Source organism: Pteronotus mesoamericanus, unplaced genomic scaffold (genome assembly GCF_021234165.1).
Source record: "Pteronotus mesoamericanus isolate MK-2021 breed Mesoamerican mustached bat unplaced genomic scaffold, CSHL_Meso_final scaffold_21, whole genome shotgun sequence".
Taxonomy (NCBI): Eukaryota; Metazoa; Chordata; class Mammalia; order Chiroptera; family Mormoopidae; genus Pteronotus; species Pteronotus mesoamericanus.
In genome coordinates this window covers 8,239,134-8,259,539 of record NW_026555310.1, presented here as the reverse complement: position 1 = coordinate 8,259,539, position 20,406 = coordinate 8,239,134, and the positions used below count along the sequence as shown (strand labels likewise).

The 20,406-nt window shown below is 39.1% G+C and overlaps 1 protein-coding gene across 4 annotated transcripts in view; it reads left to right on the top strand.

Moving 5' to 3' along the window:
• ANO6 (anoctamin 6) overlaps window positions 1–20,406 on the top strand; it is a 190,336-nt gene that overhangs the window by 58,652 nt on the left and 111,278 nt on the right. The gene's annotated exons all lie outside the window — the stretch shown is intronic.

The following is a 20,406-nucleotide window of genomic DNA, read 5'->3' as shown; positions in this document are numbered from 1 at the left end:
TGCTGTTTCTCGTTAGATACTTTCCTTAATATTGGAAAGTCTTGCTGTTCCCTCCTGTTTTAGAGTAGCTGTCTAAAAAGATGACTGAAAGTTCTTTAAATAGTGGATGGGGTTTGCCAGTTCTGGGCTTCATTCAAGGGTGAACTGGCTGTTTTGTTTAGGAAACCCTGATGCTATATTTAGGGTTTTTTTTTTTCCTAGCTTATCAGATTCCCCAGAAAAAAAAATATGACTAGTCAGAAAACTGAGTAGAAGGTTGGGGGTTCTCAATATTCAGTGGTAATCTTTGTGTAATCTCTCTTCAGTGTGAAATCTTCTAGTCCAATGATCCTTTGTTGACTCTTGAGAGAATGCACTGCCAGTCTTCTCCTAGGTGGGGCCTGGGGCTTTGGAGGCAGTACTTGTCCTTGAGAAGTGAGGGAGAGGCTCTGGGGGTCTAACTAGCTAAAAAGCCTTTCAACCAGTTCTCCAGCCCACATTCACCTCCATGCCCAGAGGAAGTTGGTGCCCCAGTCCTTCAACCTTTGGGGGTTTTATAACTTAAATGAAATTGCTTCTACATGGTCCTAGTTTCAGACTAAGCTTTCTCCAGTCTGCTAAGCCAGTTGCCACTAGTCTGTTTGCTCTTCATCTTCCAAAGTTGTGTTACTATCACAGTTCCTCTATTCTCTTTTTCTTTATCTGTTTATGTTCTAGCCGTATTTGAGGAGGGGGAGCAGAACTAAATGCTTGTGTTCAGTACTCCATCTTCCAATAAAAGTTTCTCTTGACCTGAGGTTTTGTTGTTTTTTGGTTTTTTTTTTTAAATCTTCACCTGAGGATACATTGATTATAGAGAGAGAGAATGGGTGGGGTGCAGGGTAGGGGGTGGGTGGTGAGAGAGAGATGTTGGAGGCAGGGGAGAGAGAAACACGGAACTGTTGCCTCCCATACGTGCCCTGACCGAGGATCGAAGCCGCATCCTAGGCATGTGCCCTGACCAGGAATCAAACCTGCAACTTTTTGGTGTACTGGACAACGCTCCAGCCCAAACTGAGCCACCCAGCCAGGGCTTGACGGGAGTCTTTAGTTGTTGTTTATGAAACATTTGATCACATGTGTGAAATGGATTTCTGTGTAAGCTGCAAATCTCCATTTTCCCCTACTTCAGTTCTTTTCTTACCTACAGCAGGGTGGGGTATGGTGGAAAGTTCCCTGCTACAAACTGATATGGGCATTGTCTACTTGTCATTATTTCCTCGTGCTTAAGACAGGGAATCAAAATAGATTATTTTAAAGTCTCTTTGTTTGATTGATTGATTTTACTTCCTGGAAATGAAGATACGCATGTGTAATCAAACTCCAGACTAGGAAATAGAGTTCTAGCAGCTGACTGAAGAAATGCAGAATGAACGCTTCTCCTTGCGTTTGTCAGCCAGGCTCTGTAACCCTGACATCTTGGATGTCCCAAGTAAAATTGCCACCCACATGCCATGAACAAGAAACTGTTAAAAGGTTAAAATTTCTGAATTACTTTTCCTCTGGACAATTTTTAGTTGTTAATAGTTCAGCTCCCAAGCATACAGGGATTCACATTCTCAATACCTAGATAAAGTGTTAGTTTTGAGTCAGAAAAACAGCAGAGATAATAACGAGTGAGGTCTCTTTTATCCTCTTCCACCCTCTGGCAGGGATGGCTGTCCTGGTCGTGCCCTACCAGGAAACGTGCCCTTCCCATCCAAGCCATGTGTGAGGAGATGATAGTCCCGCCTGTGTTTTCTCTCTCTTCCATGTTGCCGTTTCTCAGCTGGATGGAAAGACAGTGGGCATTGCATGTCACTGTGGTTTTGACTGGTGGGTTTGATCACTAACCCAGTGTGCTCAGTAGTGGTTTGTGTAATGACTGAGGAGAAAATGTGATCTGTGAAGCCAGTGACCTTGTGGCTCAGAGACCAAGGTGAAGCTCCTCAGGGCAGTGCTTCACAAATGGGGTTGAATGTTAGAGCCACGCCTGCCCCCAGTTACTCAAACAATGTCCTTGGGTTGGGGCATGGGAACCATTTTGTCCAGGTTGCCCAGGTTATTGTGATACTGACTGAGGAACTATTATCTTAGGGAGAGGAGGCCAAAAAGAAAATCTGAGTCTTGAGTATTTGCAGAATTCAGAGAAAGAACTGCAGAACAGAAACTGAACCTGGCACTCCTAGCCAGTCGATGCTTCTGTCAGTCACAGAAGCTATTTCAAACTCCCTCTGCTTTTCTCATACCTCTACACTGCACCATTTCTCCTCATTCTTGATAACCTTGCTTCTGAAACTAGAGAGGAAATGGAAACCTTCAGGGGCCTCTGCCCCAACCTCTTTTCTGTCCTTCCCTCAAAAGAAAAAGTGTGTGTTAGGTATGTGTATAATGCATATATAAATGTATGTTTGCACTCATCTTTGCTTTCCTAATTGAGGTTTACCCTTCTCCCCATGTGTCCCTTTATCAATGGTCCCTCCTGTATCTTTTCTTACTCTGGAGTTCAGAAGAGACACCTGAAGTAGAGTGAATGCATTTGGAACCCTCAGCCCAAAGGTGTTAACAGTTGCCGTGGGATGGACTACAGGGGAGCGGGCCCCGGGGGGAGCCCTGACTATCTTCAGAAGTAGAGGTCTAGTCAGGCAGGAGGCACCAACACAGGAGACCAGCGAAGCGGAAGAACCTGTAAGCGAAGGAAGACAAGAGAAGAGAGTCTTCAAAAGAAGTCATGGTCAGCTGTGTTAAAGTTGAGACGTCAAATAAGGCACCATTGTGAAATGGACGTTAGGTTTCGCAGTGTGCAAGTCGTGGGTGCCCTGAGCCAGGGCTGGGTGGTGGAGGGTGGAGGCTGAATCCCGTTGGAGGCGCCAGCTCACCTGGAAACCTGTGGCAGCAGTGGTAAGACTTTTGGTCTACAGTGGACAAGTCTGACGAAGTTGTCATTTTTCCTTGTTATGATAGCCTCTTATATTTATTGTTTTATTCTGATTACCAAAGCAGTATGTACACATTGTAAAAGTTTTAAACATTAAAAAATATGACTGAAGGTAATCTTCATAATCATGTTCTGTCATACAGAACCACTGTTAATCATTTAAGGTATATCCTTTAAGAGTTTTCTGAGCACATACATACACACACTTTTACACATCTACTTACCAAAAATTGGTTTATTGCCAGATAGTCTGTTAAAGCTTGTGTTTTAATGTGCATATTTCAGACACTTCACTACATAAGCAGATGTCTTCTATTATGCTACAGTATATTCTCTGGACACTTGAGTGTTATTTAGACATTTTTGCTCTGTTACATAGTATTACCCTGAAGTGCTCACGCATATTTACTTATACATTTCTTTCATATGCGGACAGGAATTTCTGTGGGACAAGTTCCTAAAGTGGAATTGTGGGGTCAAAGGGCAAGTACATTTGACATTTTGTTACTGCTACAGTGCCCAAAGAAAGCAGCTTTTTCTTTTCTTTCTTTCTTTTTTTTTTTAAATGGAAGAACTTTGAGCATGGAAAATGTCAAGGAGGGGCAAATAAAGAGTAGGTTGAAGTCTCAGGAAAAATGCCGAATGTTCTACAGTGAGAAGACCAGTGGGAATGGAAACCAAGACATGGAGGAGCCTATAGGCTCAGGCCGGGGGTGAGATGAGAGGGGGCAGGGTCCTCAGTCACTGCTGCATCCCAGAGCCTTGGCCAGCGCTGGCACACAGCAGGCACTCGCCAAATACTGGTTGGTTGAATGAATAAATGTTGTTTGGTTGATTCAGCAATGGAACGTAATGATGTTTCCATCAGACAGCATCAAGTTTCCCACTTTCTCTCCCTGAAGAAGGTGAAGATTTCCTACTGAAACTGGTGAAGGAGGAGTTGGAGATTTAAAAGGCCCTTCTTACTTAGTGAACCCAGTTGCACAGGTCAGACAGGACTCCAAGTCTAGGTATCTCTTGCCTTCCTCTCCAATCAACCCCCAAGTTCTGTTGAGTCTACGGCCTTAATATCACCAGGCTCCATCTAATTCTGTTCTTCCCCACTATTGTGGTCATTATGTTAGTTCCAGCATGGATTTTCTTATAAGAGCAGCCTGTCAGAGGGTCACCTGTTTCCTCTTGTGCAGGGCTCAGGACACTTCTTTTTCAGCTCCCAGCCCTGTGCAGTCAGGCTCCCTTGGAGGGTCACGTGTATGTTGATTTACCTAAAGCCTTCATGAGTAAACGCCTTGGTGGTTATTTTCATATCTGTAAGACCTACTGTATTGCTTAAATCATTTTGCATGCTAAATAAATATTAGTTATTATTTTAGGTAGGAAAGTCTGAGGTTTATCTAAAGCTGGTACATGTAAAAGACTAGGACAAAAGCAGGCATGATGAGATGAACTGACAGAGACCAAGAATTTAAGACATTTAATCCCTGAACAAGCTTCAGGATTATTACTCTCTCCCTAGGGAGAGGCAATCTGATTTAAGTGTCTTTGTATTATTATTTTGTGATTAGCATGTTAAATGCATATTTTGAGAAAATCTAAATGCCTTGCATCTCTCAGGTGATTTGACTATATTCAGGTGGTCCGTTTAGTTTTTAAAAATTTCAACTATACTTTGTGGTATTTGTAGAGTAGAAGTGCCTGAAGCTTCTTAGCCGCATCTGGCCAGCTAGAGAATAATCACATGATTGAAGTCCCTGATGGGACTCTAAAAGAAATGGCCTTCCAATCCATTAAATAAAGGGCTCCCAAATTGGCACGCAGTGTTCCCATGTGGATCTGCCTGGTATCATCGTGCCCCGCCCGCATCTCCTAGGAGCAGAGTAGCATGTCCTTGCAGGCTGGCAACTGAACTAGAATTTCAAGTTATAGAATCAAAATGGAGTGAAAGAAGAGACAGGAGGTTGTGTGTTTTGTTTGTTTGTTTTTTGGTAGAGCAAACATCAGGGTTCAACCCTTCTAAAGCATTCTATTCACAGCTGAGAAGAACCGCGGTCAGAAGACCGAGAATCATTTACAACCCTGGGACCTTCTCGAGCGGTGCTTGTCAGGAGGCTTGCAATCTTGTGGAGAGAGATCAGCATCCTGTGGCGTGTGGTGCCGCATGTTGCTGATGTTGCTTGCTGTAGCTCCTCTCTCCCCAGCCAGCTCCAAGTTTCCCTCGAACAGCCACCTGTATGTAGCACTGCCGATGTGTTCTCAGCAGTTATGGTGGCCATCACCCTGGGCGCTTCTTCAGCAGCAGGGAGTAATGAGTTGGAGTTGGGCGCCCCACTTCTGAACACTAACCTGAGGCTCTTGGCTGTTGATGGGTGAGCGGGAGAGTGGCCTTGCTGCCAAGGGGGACCTTGCTGAGTTTCTGCTGAGTAGCACCAGAACAGTGGGTGATGGCCGAACGTAGGCATTCAGTGTTCTTTAGCCTAAAATAATATCCTGAACTACTAATATTGATTCATTTGGAAGGGATTTTTGTCCTATCAGACTGTTACTTAACTAGTAGCTTTAAGAAAAGTGCCAATACATTTAAAATGTAAGGAATGGGAGTGATTTGGAAATATCTAAATAATATAGTAGAAAATGAATAAAAATAGGATTTACATGTTTCTTGAGTTTTCTTAGTTTTTCATATTAGTCTAAATTTATATGCACCTTCCTAATGTCTGTTGTTACACAACATTTAATAAACTGCCACTAGCATCTATATTATTTGACATACTCCAAAGGCTATATGTATGCCCCTTTAAAAATAAAAATAAAAAGCCTTTTAGGAGGATGTGAACGTGACATTTTTCCTCTCCTTGTAGGTAATATTTAGTGTTTACTATATGCAAGTTCCATGCTAAATACGTCATTTGCCACAACTCATTTCATCTTCAAAACAACCCTGAGGGGATGCGCTATTTTTCAGGTGTAGACGCTGCATAGAATAGGCTACCCAAGGTCACATAGTTAGCAAGTGGTGGGTCTGGGGTTTGAATTCAGGTCTGCCTGTCGCCAGCAGCTGGCGTTGTAGAAAGAAGGCATTCTCTCAGCAGGTAATTACAGGGTGCCTAACATGGCCTAGGCACTATTCTAGGTGCTTGGGATTCAACTACAAACAAGGTGAAATCCCTGCCCTCATGGAAATCAACTAATATATAACAAGTAATTATTAATTATGTGCTAAAAAAAACTACAGCAGGGCACGGTGACAGAATGGTGGCTCTATTCTGAGGCTAAAGTAGGATTTCAAGGACAGCCTTGCCCAAGGCAGGGATATTGATCAGAAACCTGAATGATGCAAGAGAGCAAACTACCTGAGGCCAAGAAGCAGTATCACCTAGTGGTTACAAACATAGCCAGTGTATGGGCTCCTGGGTCAAATTCCAATCCTTCTGCTCATTGCTATGTGATCTTGGGCAAAATACTTGACTTCTCTGTGCCTCTTCACAGGTGATGTGAAGCTAACAATAATACTTATCTTTGTAGGCCTGTTGTGAGGATGAAATGGGTTCATATATGAAAAGAACTTAAGATATAAAACAGGCACTAGAACTTGTTAAGCCCTCTTAACATATTAGTGTGAAGTGCTAATTATTATCTAAGCCATATGGAGTGGTGAGGAGTAAGTAGCTGGTTTCTGAGTAGAGTTTGAAAATTCAGCTGCCTGGATTACTGAGCAACTGGGTGTCGGTGCAGGAGGCAGAGGAGTTGGGATAACTCCAGGAATTTTGGTCTGATGAATTTGGTGGATTTGGAGGCCATTTATCAAAGTGGAGGAGACTTGGGGGAGAGTACAGTTCAGTATCATTAGGAACATTCTCATTATTGCACACCCATCACCCTCGTCCATCTCCGGGACTTTTTTATCTTGCAGGCTGACACTCTGCACCCATTAAACAACAACTCTCCGTTCTTCCCTTTCTCTAACTGGGGCCACCACCATTCTACTTTCTGTCTCTGTGAATGTGACTGTTCCAGGTGCCTCTTATTAGTGGAATCATATAGAATTTGCCCTTTTGTGACTGGTTCATGTCGTTTAGCATGATGCTCTCAGGATTCATCCACGATGTAGCATGTGTCCGAATTTCCTTTTTAAGGCTAAACAGTACTCACTCCATGGTATGTTTGTCTTTATCTATTCATCAGTCGATGGAAACTTGGACTGCTCCCACCTTTTGGCTTTTGTGATAATATTGCTATGAATATGGATGTGCAAATATTTGTTCAAGTTCCTCCTTTTCCTTCTTTTGAGTACACACCGTATAGATTTATAATCTACTTTTTTACTTTGAAGTCTATTGTTAGAAATTTCCAGGTCATAAATATTATTCTAAAAATGGTTTTTAAGTGATTGCATTATACACTATCATAGAGCTGAATTTAAGCAAGTATTTCTATTTCCTAGAAATAAAATTTGTACGATTAAAGGATATGACTAATAGTAAAGCTTTAGCTACATTTGCCAAGTCGCCACCCAGAAAACTCCCACTGCCAGACACTGGCGAGATCTGTGTGTGTGTTCCCTGCACCTCTGCTAATTAGATACTGTTAACTATTTTCTGTCAGTTTAATCATTAAAAATGGAATATCAATTCTGGTTTTCCTTTTATGCAAATATAGGATTCATTTTCTGGGTTAGAGTTGGTTTGTAGCTGATTGCGAGGGGAAATACTGATTTGGTAAACACTCAACTTGTGAGATGATGGAAAAAATGACAATCTATAGGGTTCTTCTTCCTTAGACTTTTGTTCTGCCTTTCTCTCCGTGTGTACATGACTGGCTGCTATAATAGGATTTTCAGTTCTTCTGCTACTGTGTGCCAAACACATTTTTAGTTAGTTTCACAATTTCTTAACATAAAATTCAAAAATCCAAAAAGTGCCAGGGAACAGTAGTTTCTGATCATTCATTTGGTGATAGAGCCTGACAAATCTGAACTCATTTCATGGAAGACTCTGACTTCAACCAATATCAAACTGTATTTTTTAATTTATCTCACTTAAAGTGACTGTTCATATTTTTGGCTGCAAAGTAGAAAGGTGTTTGAGTAAGGGGTGCCGTCTCAGACCTTACTAGGGGTGCATTGTAATATATAATATATACATGTAAGAGTTTTTTTATTTTTTAAAATTTTTTGTTTTTCAATTACAGTTGACATATAATACTAGTTTCACATAACACAGTGATTACACATTTCTATAATTTACTTAGTGATCACCTGATAGACCTAGTACCCATCTGACACCATACATAGTTATTACAGCAGTATTGACTATATTGCCTATGCTGGACTTTACATCCCATGATTATTTTGTAACTACCAATTTGTATTTCTTAATCCCTTCACCTTTTTCACCCATCCCTCAACCCTCCTCCCACCTGGCAACCTTCAAAAAATGTTCTCTATCTACGAGTTTGTTTGTGATTTTTTCTTTCTTAAGGTTCCACATAAAAGTGAAATCATTTGGCATTTATCTTTCTCTGTCGGACTTACTTCACTCAATACAATACCCGCTAGGTCCATCCATGTTGTTGCAGAGGGCAAGATTTCATTTTTTAAATTGCTGAGTCATATTCTACTGTATATATTCACCACTTCTTCTTCATCCATTATCTATTGATTGACCTTTGGTTGCTTCCATATCTTGGCTATTTAAATAATGCTGCAGTGAGTATATGGATGCATATGTCTTTTTGAATTAGTATTTTGTGTTTCTTCAGATAAATACCCAGAGGTGGTATTCCTGGTCCTATTTGTCTCTTGTTATAGCTTGTTTTAAAGACTATTTTGTCTAGTGTAAGTATTGCTACCCCAGATTTTTGTTTGTTTGTTTGTTTTTCTGAACTACTTTTTCCATCCTTTCACTTTTAGTTTGTGTCTTTTGATTTGAAGTGAGTCTCTTGTAGACAGCATATTTAAGGAAGGATTTTGTTTTGTTATCCATTAAGTCACTCTATGTCTTTTTATTGGAGCATTTAATCCATTTACACTTAAAGTAATTATTGATAGATGTTTACTTATTGCTACTTTATGACTCTTGTTATCATTTCTTTTCTTCTACTTAAGACTCTTCAGCATTTCTTGTAATATTGGTTTGGTGGTGATGAGCTCCTTTAGCTTTTTCTTGTCTGGCAAGCTCTTTATCTGTCCTTTGATTCTAAAGAATAGCTTTGCTTGATAGAGTAGTCTTGGTTGTCATCACTTTAAATATTTTGTGCCAGTCCCTCTAACCTACAAAGTTTCTGTTTAGAAATCAACTGAGCCTTACAGAGCTCCTAAAAAGGAGCTCTCTTTGTTTTAATCTTTTGCATTTTAATTATGATGTGTCTTGGTGTGGGCTTCTTTGGGTTCATCTGGTTTGGGACTCTCTGTGTGTCCTGGGCTTGTATATTTGTTTCCATCACCAGGTTAGGGAAGCATTCCTCATTATTTCTTCAAATTTTCAATTTCTTGCTCTTTCTCTTCTCCTTCTGGTACCCCTATAATGCAAATGTTGGTGTGCTTGATTTTGTCCCAGAGGCCCTTTAAACTATCCTGATTATTTTAAATTCTCTTTTTTATTGTTTTGATTGGGTATTCTCTGCTAGCTTGTCATCTAAATCACAGATTCAGTCCTTTGCTTCATCTAATCTACTGTTGATTCCCTCTATGTATTCCTTCATGTCAGTTATTGTATTCTTTATTTCTGATTGGTTCTTTATTATAGTTTCTATGTCCTTTTTTAGGCTGTTGAAATTTTTACTAAGTTCCTTGAGCATCCTTCTAACCATTATTTTGAACTCTATATGTGATAGATTGCTTGCCTCCATTTCATTAAGGGGTTTTTTTTTGGGGGGGGGTGGGGATAGATTTCTCCTGTTCTTTTATTTGGGGCATGTTTATTTGTCTCCTCATTTTGACTGCCTCCCTATGTGTTTCTATGTACTAGGTAAATCTGTTACATCTCCCAGTCTTAGTAGAATGGCCTTATGTAGTAGGTGTCCTGTGGGGCCAGTGGTGAACTCTTTCTTGTCACCTGATGTGAGTGCTCCTGGTGTGTTCCTTGTGTGGGTTGTATGAACCCTCCTGTTGTGGTTGAGCCTTGATTGCTGATTGGAGTGACTGGCCCTTAGGTTGACTGGTTGTCAGGACTGGCCATAACTACAGTGGAGGAGCCATTACTTGGGGGCTGATCTTATGTACCAAGATTCACTTTAGCAGGGTTCTGGTTCCTCCCTAATTCTACCTTTGAGTGTATCATTTGTGGAGGTGGATGGGTGGTACTCTGGTGTGGTCTGAAGCTTCCCATAGGGTGTATTGGTTCAGGCCAAGGTCAGCTGCTGCTCTGCCCGGGGCCGCCTGGTATGAGCTACAAAGCAATCTGCAGATGGCTGCTACTTGTGCTGGTCTTGGAGGTACTTGGGAGAGGCTAGTCTGAGAACTAGGCTGACTGCTGCTAGTCCTGGAGTTGGGGCTGCTTAGCAAGAGGCACAGAACATGCTGAGGTCAAATGCTGCTTGTTGGGGATTTGTGAATCTTTTAGAGATTTTAAAAGAGTCTGTAGTATGAGTCAAGACAGGTCATTTGTATAGAAAAGACACTGGACAGGGCTTGGATGGGACCGAAAACTGGTTGGCATAGGGCCTCAGAATCACTTGGGTGGAACTAATAGTGTTAGCCAGGTTGATGGAAACTCGGATATGACACCAGTCTGTCTGCAGGGAGAGGGCTCAATAAAGGTTAATGGCTTCTGTTAGTACTTATTTCTGGGAGAAAACTACCCCTCCTGCCCTCTTCCTGAAAGCAGATAATTCATTTCCTCCCCGTACATCGCTGATGCCTTTTGAGCTGCTGCACCAGCCCTGGAGCTCAGAGCAAATGAGTATATCAGAAGATAAGTCCGTGTGGGCCCTTTAAGAGGATGCCTGGGACTCCAGAAGCCCTCAGTCTTACTCAGCTGCTATTCCTGCCAGTTTCCAAGCCAGGAATTACAGATGCTTCTCTTCCTGGTACTGGAACCCTGGGCTGGGGCACGTCATTCTTCAGAGAGACCTCCACGATGGAGATCTCTCTCCTGATTTTTTAACCTGCTGCATGTGTGTGCTTGCATGCATGTGTGTGGCACCAGCCCATTTTGTACCTCTTCCCCTCCTACCAGTCTCAGTGTGGCTCCTTCTATGTGTCCTTAGTTATAGGACTTCTGTTCAGCTAGACTTCAGGTGGTTCTCAATGAGAGTTATTCTGTCCTTTAGTTGTAATTTTGAAGTGGTTATGGGAGTAGGCAAGTACAGTGTTTACCTACTCTGCCATCTTGTCCAGTAGCCTCTCGAGACTTCTCTTTTGAATTTGGAAAAATTCTGAATTCTAAAACACAAAAATTTTGGCATCAGAGGTGTTGGAAAAGGGAACATGGACTTACAGGGGTTTCCCTGCCACCCTCTTGCATTTCTATGTTTTCATCCCTCCCAGGCTTCAAAACACTGATTTTGAAATCAGGCCTGCTCTTATAGTTAAGCATGGAGTTATGGTTCACGTGTGTCCTGAGTTTAAAGACAACAGAAACTTAGGAGTGGTGTCTTCTTTCATCCCCAGAACATGTATAATCACTGTAATCTGGGAACTGACAGGTCAATAACTAGAACCAAGTTTCAGCTGAGCCATCACCAACTACAAATTTGGGGTGATATTCAAGAGGGAACCCTGAGGGTCTTAGGAGACCTGAACCAGTTGGACAGTGAAATGATGGTGTTAGCTTTCCAAGAGGTTGTTGGAACACATTTCTATAATTAATACCATTTGTCTATTATAGAACATCAACTCTCTTAGCCAAGCTTTTAAAAAGCAACACCAAATTAGTTAAATGAAATAAAATCACTCTTTAATTATATGATTGGTTATTGTTAATGTTATTACATTTAAATAAGAACTGTTTATTAAAATAATAATGGAAATGGAAAAGTTGACTCAAATTCACATGGAATTGCAAGGGGCACTGAGTAGCTGAAATGACTTTGGAAAGGATGAGCAAAGTTGGAGGACTCACATTTCCTGATTTCAAAACTTTGATAAAACCACAGTAATTAAAACAGTGTAGTGCTGGCATACAGATAAACATATAGACCAATAAAATAGAATTGAGAGTCCAGGAGTAAATCTATATATCTATAGCCTTTTGATTTTTGAAAAGGTGCCAAGTATATTCAATGAGGTATATTATTCTTATGACTAAATAATATCAAGTCGTTCTCTGACGACTGCATTTCCACATGCTAAAAATAGTGAAATCGGACCTCTATATCATACAACATACAAAAATTAACTCAAAATGAATCAACAACCTAAGTATAATGGTTTACCACAGAACTCTTAGAAGAAAATGTAAATCTTCACGACCCTGAATTTGGCAGTGATTCTTAGATATAACACCAAAAGCATGAGCAACTACAATAGATAAGTTGGACTTTATCAAAATTAAAAACTTTTGTTGTCCAAAGGACACTCTCAAGAAAATGAAAAGACAACAGAGTGGAGAAAATATTTGGAAATAATACATGTATATTAGGTTTAATACACAGAGCATATAAGAAACTCCCACAACTCAACAAAAAGTCATCCTAGTTGAAAAATGGACAAAGGATTTGATTTGACATTTCTCCAAGAGGATACACAAATGGCCAACAGCACATGAAAAGATGCTTAACATCATTTGTGATTAGGGAAATGCAAATCAAAACCAAAATACCACTTCATACCTATTAGAATGGCTAAAAATTTTTTTTAAAAATCAGAAAATAAGTGTCAGCAAGGATGTTAAGAAATTGGAATCCTCATACACTGGTGATGGGAATGTAAAATAGTGCAGCCACTATGGAAAATAATTTGATGGTTCCTCAAAAAACTACCCACAAAATTACTGCATGACTCAGCAATTCTATCCTTAGATTTATACCCCCCAAAAGTGAAAACAGGGACTCAGACATTTGTATGCCACTGTTCATTGCAGTATTATTCACAGTAGCCAAAAGGTGAAAACAACCCAAGTGTCCATCAATAGATGAATAAATAAACAAAATGTGGTATACATACAATGGAATATTATTCAATCATAAGGAATGATATGTGCTACAACATGAATGAATCTAGATATCATCATGCTATGTAAAATAAGCAAGAAACAAGGAGCAAATATTGTATGATTCTACTTCTAAGAAATATCTAGAATAGGCAAATTCATAGAGACAGAAAGTAGATTAGTGGACTGAGGGGAGGGGAATATGCAGAGTTACTGCTTAATGGGTTACAGAGTCTTTGAGATGATACAGAAAATTTAGAAGGAGAAGTGATGGTTGCACAACATCATGAATGGAACTACCACCACAAAATTGTACACAATTATTGAGAATGGGGGTGGGTTGAGGGAAAAGGGAAAGACAGTGCCTAAGAGGACTTAAAACCACACTAAACATCGCTGGAAATGTAATAAGATGGAGAAAAGTGTGCTTATCAGAGATCCTCTCAGGGACGTTAGTATTATTTGTGCATGGGAGAAATTCTTAGAGTAGTCGCTTAAGGCAGGACCGGGAAAGTGAGATGCCCAAGGGACTCATTGAACTGTTGGCCCCCCTTTGTTTCTGCTGTGGAGTTGTTCATGCTTGGGCAGGAATGTGTGTCTGTCTGATGTGTTGCTGGAGTAGTGGGCAGGGTGGAGGAGAGACGGCCCTTTCTTTTTGTAAATATTGTCCAAATATTTTAAGAATACAATCATGAAGGGACACTATATTATTAGCCTGCTTTGTGTGTGTACATTGTCTCAGTGTGGCCCAATGCAGTAGGTTTCTGGAAATATAAAAACTCATTATTATGTAGGTAATTAAATTGCATTCTGAGGAAATGAAGAGTGCTAGGAGCTTTTCAAGAGCGACAAAGAGCACTTTTGTCTTTTCTTAAGATTAGAAAAACAGAGAACTCTAATGAAAATCATCCACTTGAATTTGGAATTTGCATTCCAGAAATGACTAGAGGAGAATGCCTCATTTTTTTTCATTTAACTATTGCAGTCATTTATATGCCAGTAACAAGCTGGGGTCAGAGATTGATCCATCCAGTTTCAGAAAAGAGGAAACATTTCCTGATTCACATTTCTTTTTATTGAAAGTAGTAGCCAAGAGTGCTTAGGACATTGAGGTCATTCAAAAATATTGGCTGAATTAATGTTATCTTTTTCTATGTTTTATTTCATTGTTAAAAAAAAAAAAAGGAGTGAATGGCAGGGATAATCAAGGTAAAAAGTAGCATAGAAAAAATTGGTGCCTAACAATTTTAAGGATGCCAAAATGTATTCAAGATTGAAGTAAAAAAGTAATAATAGCCAATATTTATAGAGTACTTAACAGTTTTCAAGTCATTTTTATATATGTGTCCACAATTTATTATCCACAATGACTTTCTGATGTAGGCATTATAATATACAATTTATTGATGAGGAAACTGAGACTTAGGGATGTGCTTGAAGCCACAGACTTATACTGCATAGAGGTCTTAAAATTCAAGTCCACTGCCCTATGTGGTAAAATACAGCCATCTTAGTCTGAACAGAAGGTCTCCTGTCTTTGTGTTTTATGTTTCATTATTAACTTTCTTTTCATTAATAATGACTCTTTGGCCTCATTTTAGAATTTAGTATCTCATTTAATGTTATAGGGCCTATAAGTTTACAACCTCTCTATAATAGATTTTTTCCTACCTAATTGCCACCAAAATACTGTAGATCCTGTTAAACTGAGGCCAGAGAAAGATATTTTGGGACCTGGAAACCAAACGACTACACAGGCCCTGGCCGAGTAGCTCAGTTGGTTAGAGTATCATCGTGAAACACCAAGGTTGCGGGTTTAATCTCTGGTCAAGGGCATGCACAAGAAGCAACCAATGAATGCATAAATAAACACAACAACAAACTGATGGTTCTCTCTCAACTCAATAAATAAAAAAAATTTTTTAAATCAAGTTAGACTACTACAATATGCTATGAGGCCTTGAGGGACAGACTCAGGTATAAGTAATGTGGGGAGTGAGACTGGGCAGACCTACATAATATCTGGAAAATATGGAATAATGGGAAATCAGGGCTCAAGTGCATGGTAGTTTTAAGAATAGAGGTTGGGGAGTGTTGACCTTCAAGTCAAACATTACATATACTCTGAAACCAGTTTTCAGAGTCTTCTAGTCACATGGGAGAATACAGTTTCAGGTATAGGGCTGTTTGACAGATCACTGGATGTCCTGCCCACTGTGCATATGTGAATATACTCATTTCCAAGGTGATATTGGCCATACCTTTGATATTTTTTTAGTTGTACATTCACTAGATCATGGAATTCCTGAGGACACTTTCTATACTTTATTCATCTTGGTATTTGTACTCATATCACCTAGTTCATATCCATTTACTTATTTTGTGGAACTTTTTCATTAGTTCTTCTAATTGTGACCACTGTATCAATAAATTTCACTCTTTTGTACTATCATTATTTGTTTTTCAAGATATGTTAGTCTGTTTTTTATTAATTTTTTTGACTTATACTTACAATACTATCTTAATTCTTATCAACTTAGATTTAGCATTGGAGGCCCCTTAGAATTATTCATAGCAGCTCAAGAGACAAATTATTGTATTCAAAAAATGTAGAATTGGACAGATTCAGATTCCTATTGTGTCAGTTCTAGTGGTTGACTTCAGGCAACTAATAATCTTGAATTTTTATCATTTGTGAAAACAAGAATGCAAACAGGATTAGATAAGATCAGACATTTGGAAGTGCCACACACAAAAAAACAACCCAGGAAATTATTTACTTTTTTTCATATCTCTGGTTCTGTGTACATTAATTTATATTTACATAGAGTTTTATGTTTTTACAACATGTTTTTGAATTGTCATTTGTATCCTTTACACAGCCCTCTCAGATAACCAGGGAGAGTAATTTTATTACCAGCTTCAGATAAATAAACCTAGAATAAGTTATTGCCTAGGATCATGCAGTTAAGTTGCAAAATCAGGACTTGAATCCAGCCAGTCCCCTTAATCGATGCCCAGCTCACTTTGTACCAGGCCCCAGTCTGTTATTACCTGTGGTCTCTCATATATTCACTACGCCTCTGATCATTTCAGAGCCAACCAGCCACCATAATAAATATGTCAGTAGGACCCAACCACCTCCCTGCTGGTGCTGTAAGTTAGATGACGTGTGGATGTGTAATTCTGGTTGCTTTTATTGCTAGGGCTCTACTTATCAGGCACTTTGGTTTTTACCCATGAATTTCCTGAAAGGTCATTTTATGTTCCCTGGTAAATAATAAATTCTTTGCTAAAGAATTATAGATAATGGCTTTTTTTAATTGGCTGTTTTCTGATAGAAACTAGGCATTGGAAGTTTATTAAACCTGACTTTGAATTTTGCTTTCATTGTGCGTCCATACAAAATTCTATTGACATGTCAGTAGCAAAGATTTTTTCATCATGTTAGCACAACTGGTTTTCAGTTCCTTAGTTAGCTTTTTATTGAACAAATAACATAGAGATCCCAAGTATTTTTTTATATTCCAAGTACCCAAATTAAATGAACTAATCATGATGCCATTCAAGGTGGTATACCTCTGTTGTATAAAGCAAGGCATTGTGACAATACTAAAAGTACATTTAAAATTTTTTAAATATGTTTATTGATTTTAGAGAGAGAGGAAGAAGAAGACATTGATGTGAGAAACACCGATTTGGTTGCCTCCCATTCACGCCCCAATTGGGGAACTAACCCACAACCTCGGTATGTGCCCTGACTGGGGATCACATCTGCATCCTTTGGTGTACAGGACAATGCTCTAACCAACCGAGCCACACTGGCCAGGGCTCTAAAGTATATTTTAAAATATCACATTAAAAAATGATTTATAGGAAGAAATAATGTTTACCTTTTTGAAGTTTCTTCCCTTTGTTCTGTCTCTATTTAAATAAAAAGCCCTCAAAGTATCAGCTTGATTTTGACTATTTTATTTTCGCTGAGAAATGAACTTTTCAGCTGTGTTAGATTACCAGAAACGAGAATATCCAATAAAAATGGAGCCCTTCAGTAGTGGAAGTATAATTATCATGTGAGCATCATAAATCATTTGCTTCTCCATAGTATTTTAGGTCATGAAAGCAACAACTACAGCTTTTTTCTGCCTAGCTGATGTTTCAATAAAGTTGTTTCTGTTTTTATTCACAAATTTACAGTTTCTCCTTTGTGTTGACATTAACCAGTAAATCTATTAGTTCCCATTACCAGCAGAATAACTAACACGGTAGTTTTATATTTTCTCTCACAAATCCTTTCAAGCTGCATTATGCCTTTAATTTGATAGAATATTTGAGTGATAGATCTTGTTTCTCAATTCTATCTTTAGGCAAAATGTGTACTTTTTAAAACTTGCTCTTTCATTAAAAAAATAACAAAATAAAACAATGGCAGATTTGTTTTATCTATTGACTCCAGACACATAATAGATAAATTGGGCATCTAATTATAAAATGATATAAAGATAAAATGCAAAAGTCAAGTCACTCCATCAGACTTATAATGCTCATTAAAAAAATATCTGCAATGTTGTAGTATTGTTTCATCGACTGGCCAGTGCTGCCATAAAAACCCGATGTATCATAAACACCACAAATAAAATTTTTTCAATAACTAAGTGCTGTAAAATTGTTAGGCCTTTTCTTCCTAATGTAAATCAAGCTGCAAAACACCAGTTTAAAAACACATCCTCATAGCCACTAGTATAAACACATTTTTAGCAAGTTTTAAAGGTGGTCTCCAAGGATATAATTATCTTGGACAACTGTTGCTCTGATGTTGGAAACAACCAGCCCATCCCATTACAGTTCTCTAAGTGTAACAGACCGTGCAGTAATTGCTGTTGCCCTCCTGGGGTTCTCAGAGGCAAGCACCTCGATTCTGGCTTTGGTTGCTGTTCTGCAAGGCTTGGCTCAAGTGATCAGTTTCCTGTTTCTGCTTTGGTTCACATGCTGGGGTCCTGTGATGAACTCAGTTTTTCGAAGGAGTTAGAATCACTTGTTCGTGTTGTCAGTGGAATGAGTGTAATGGACAAGACTCTCTGAGTGAACCTAAAATCTAATCCAGATACTGTGGGGTTTCTTAGTGATGTGCCAAATCTAAGTATTCGGTAGCTGAATTGTTGGCGGATATTTTGGTTTTGTTAAACAATCAGTTAGAGGTCTGTTGTGAATCTGCCCTATATATGTCCAACTTTCTTTTGGGCCACTGTACGGAATTTTTCTGGATCAATAGGAACCCAGCCTTTACTTTTACAAAGCCTTTAATGGATTTAAAAAAATTTATTTTGCATTAAAAAACATCACTACAAAGCCAAATATCATATTTTATGAAATTAAAAGTAGTTTCTTAACATAATATAATGCTTTATTCCATGCTCAATCTTCCTGATTTTGATAAGTATGTTCTTCACACCAGGTTTGTTCAAGCTAGGATCCAGTGGAGTGCCATATATTGTTAATGATTGCTTTCATATTATGATTTATAATGAGAAATATAGAACTCCTAAAACCCTAGGAGCTTCCTAAGGGATAAGAGCAATAAACATGCCTTTTGCTATGTTAATGAGGTGACTTTTGGAAAGCCCCTAGGTGACCAAATTTGGGCAGCGGTTGCCAGAAGAACCCACCAGGTGATCAGAGGATTGAAACTTGCAGCCCCACCCCCTGACGTGTGTAGGGGTGTGGTGAGGGGTGAGGTTAACTCCATTGCCAATGGCCAGTGACCATCAATCTTCTGTAATGAAGCCTCCATAAAAACCCAAAGGACAGAGTTTGGAGAGCTTCAGGTTGATGAACATGGGGTGATGCGGGGAGAGTGGCGCCCTCAGAAGGTCGTGGAAACTCTGCTCCCCTCCCCACACACATTGCATTCTGTGCCTCTTTACCTGGCTCTTCATCTGTGTCTTTTTCATACCTTGTTGGGGAGGAATAATTTTTCCTCCATACAGAGGTTTTTTTTGTTTGTTTGTTTTTGGTTAGTCTACTAATCAAATCAATAGTAAGCAGGTTCACAGGAGAAAAATTTAATTTTGTGCATACCGGAACCCCACACATGTGGGAGGTTCGAAGACACAAAGGTAAAATGTGGTATAAGTCTAACAAGGTAATTTTGATTGCATAGGAATATGTTCTTAATTAAATACACATCAATAAATATTCTTAAATATTTAAGTTTAAGTAACAAAACATTTAAATAAGTTTAAATATTATTTACCAACAGGTTCAGCCTCTTAGATCAGTGACGTTTTGAAAAAGGCAGGCAGAACTGTAAAGAGCCCTAAGGTATATAACACCGATGTGTATTTTTTTCCCATGCCACCAAGCAATTCAGTCAATTCTGACACTGTCTATCTGGGGAGAGCATCAGATTCCCCAGGCTGTGGACTCAGTCCCACAAGACTTGCCCTAGTGAACCAAGGAATGGGATAGAGGCTTGGAGCTTCAGCGGGGAAGATGGTTATTCACAGGATGATAAGGAGAGCAGATGTTCAGTGATTAGATATTTGCCCTGCCATACAGATAGGTCATAAAAATTTATTACTGGTGATAGCTCTTATTATGGGCAAGGCTCGCAATTTAAATTTTTTCAGGGAGAGATAAAAGTTACCCTAAGACCGGTGGGTGTCGGTTGCTTTTAGTTCAAAATAATCCGCATGCACATCTTGGGGAGGCCTGTTCTGAACTCCTTCAAACCCTTTATAATAAACTGGTTGGTGTAAGCAAATGTTTCTATGAATTCTGTGAGCTGCTCTAACAAATTAAGAAGAGAGTGGTAGGAACCTCCAATTTAGAGTCAGTAGTGACAACCTGGACTTTCGATTGGCAAAACCACACTGCAATTCGTTGTTTTATTCTCTCAGTATCGTTTAATCTGGAACAATACCTTGTATTCATGTCAGGAACTTGTTGATTAGAATAATATCTTGTACAGTGGCACACCTTCTGGATTTGGTTCCTTTATCCCTCCAACACTGCTGTACAGTATAGTACCCACTAATCACTAATCACACATGGCTCTTGAGCTTTTGAAGTGTGGTTAGTCCAAATTGAGATATGTTGTGAGTATAACATACACAGTAGATTTCTAAGACTTAGTACCAAAAACAGGTACAGTATTTCACTAATAATTTTTTATATAGAATACATAATCAAATGATAACCTGAACATATATTTTCAATAGGTCAGTTACTGAAATTAATTTTCATTTTCATTTTCTTAATGTATCTAATACATATTTATTAGTCTTTCAGTATATTTCTACCAGATAGTGCTATTCAGCAGGGTTTAAAACACAATTGCTACCCCAGAGTGACTTCACATCAGTTCTCTCAATTATAGTATAA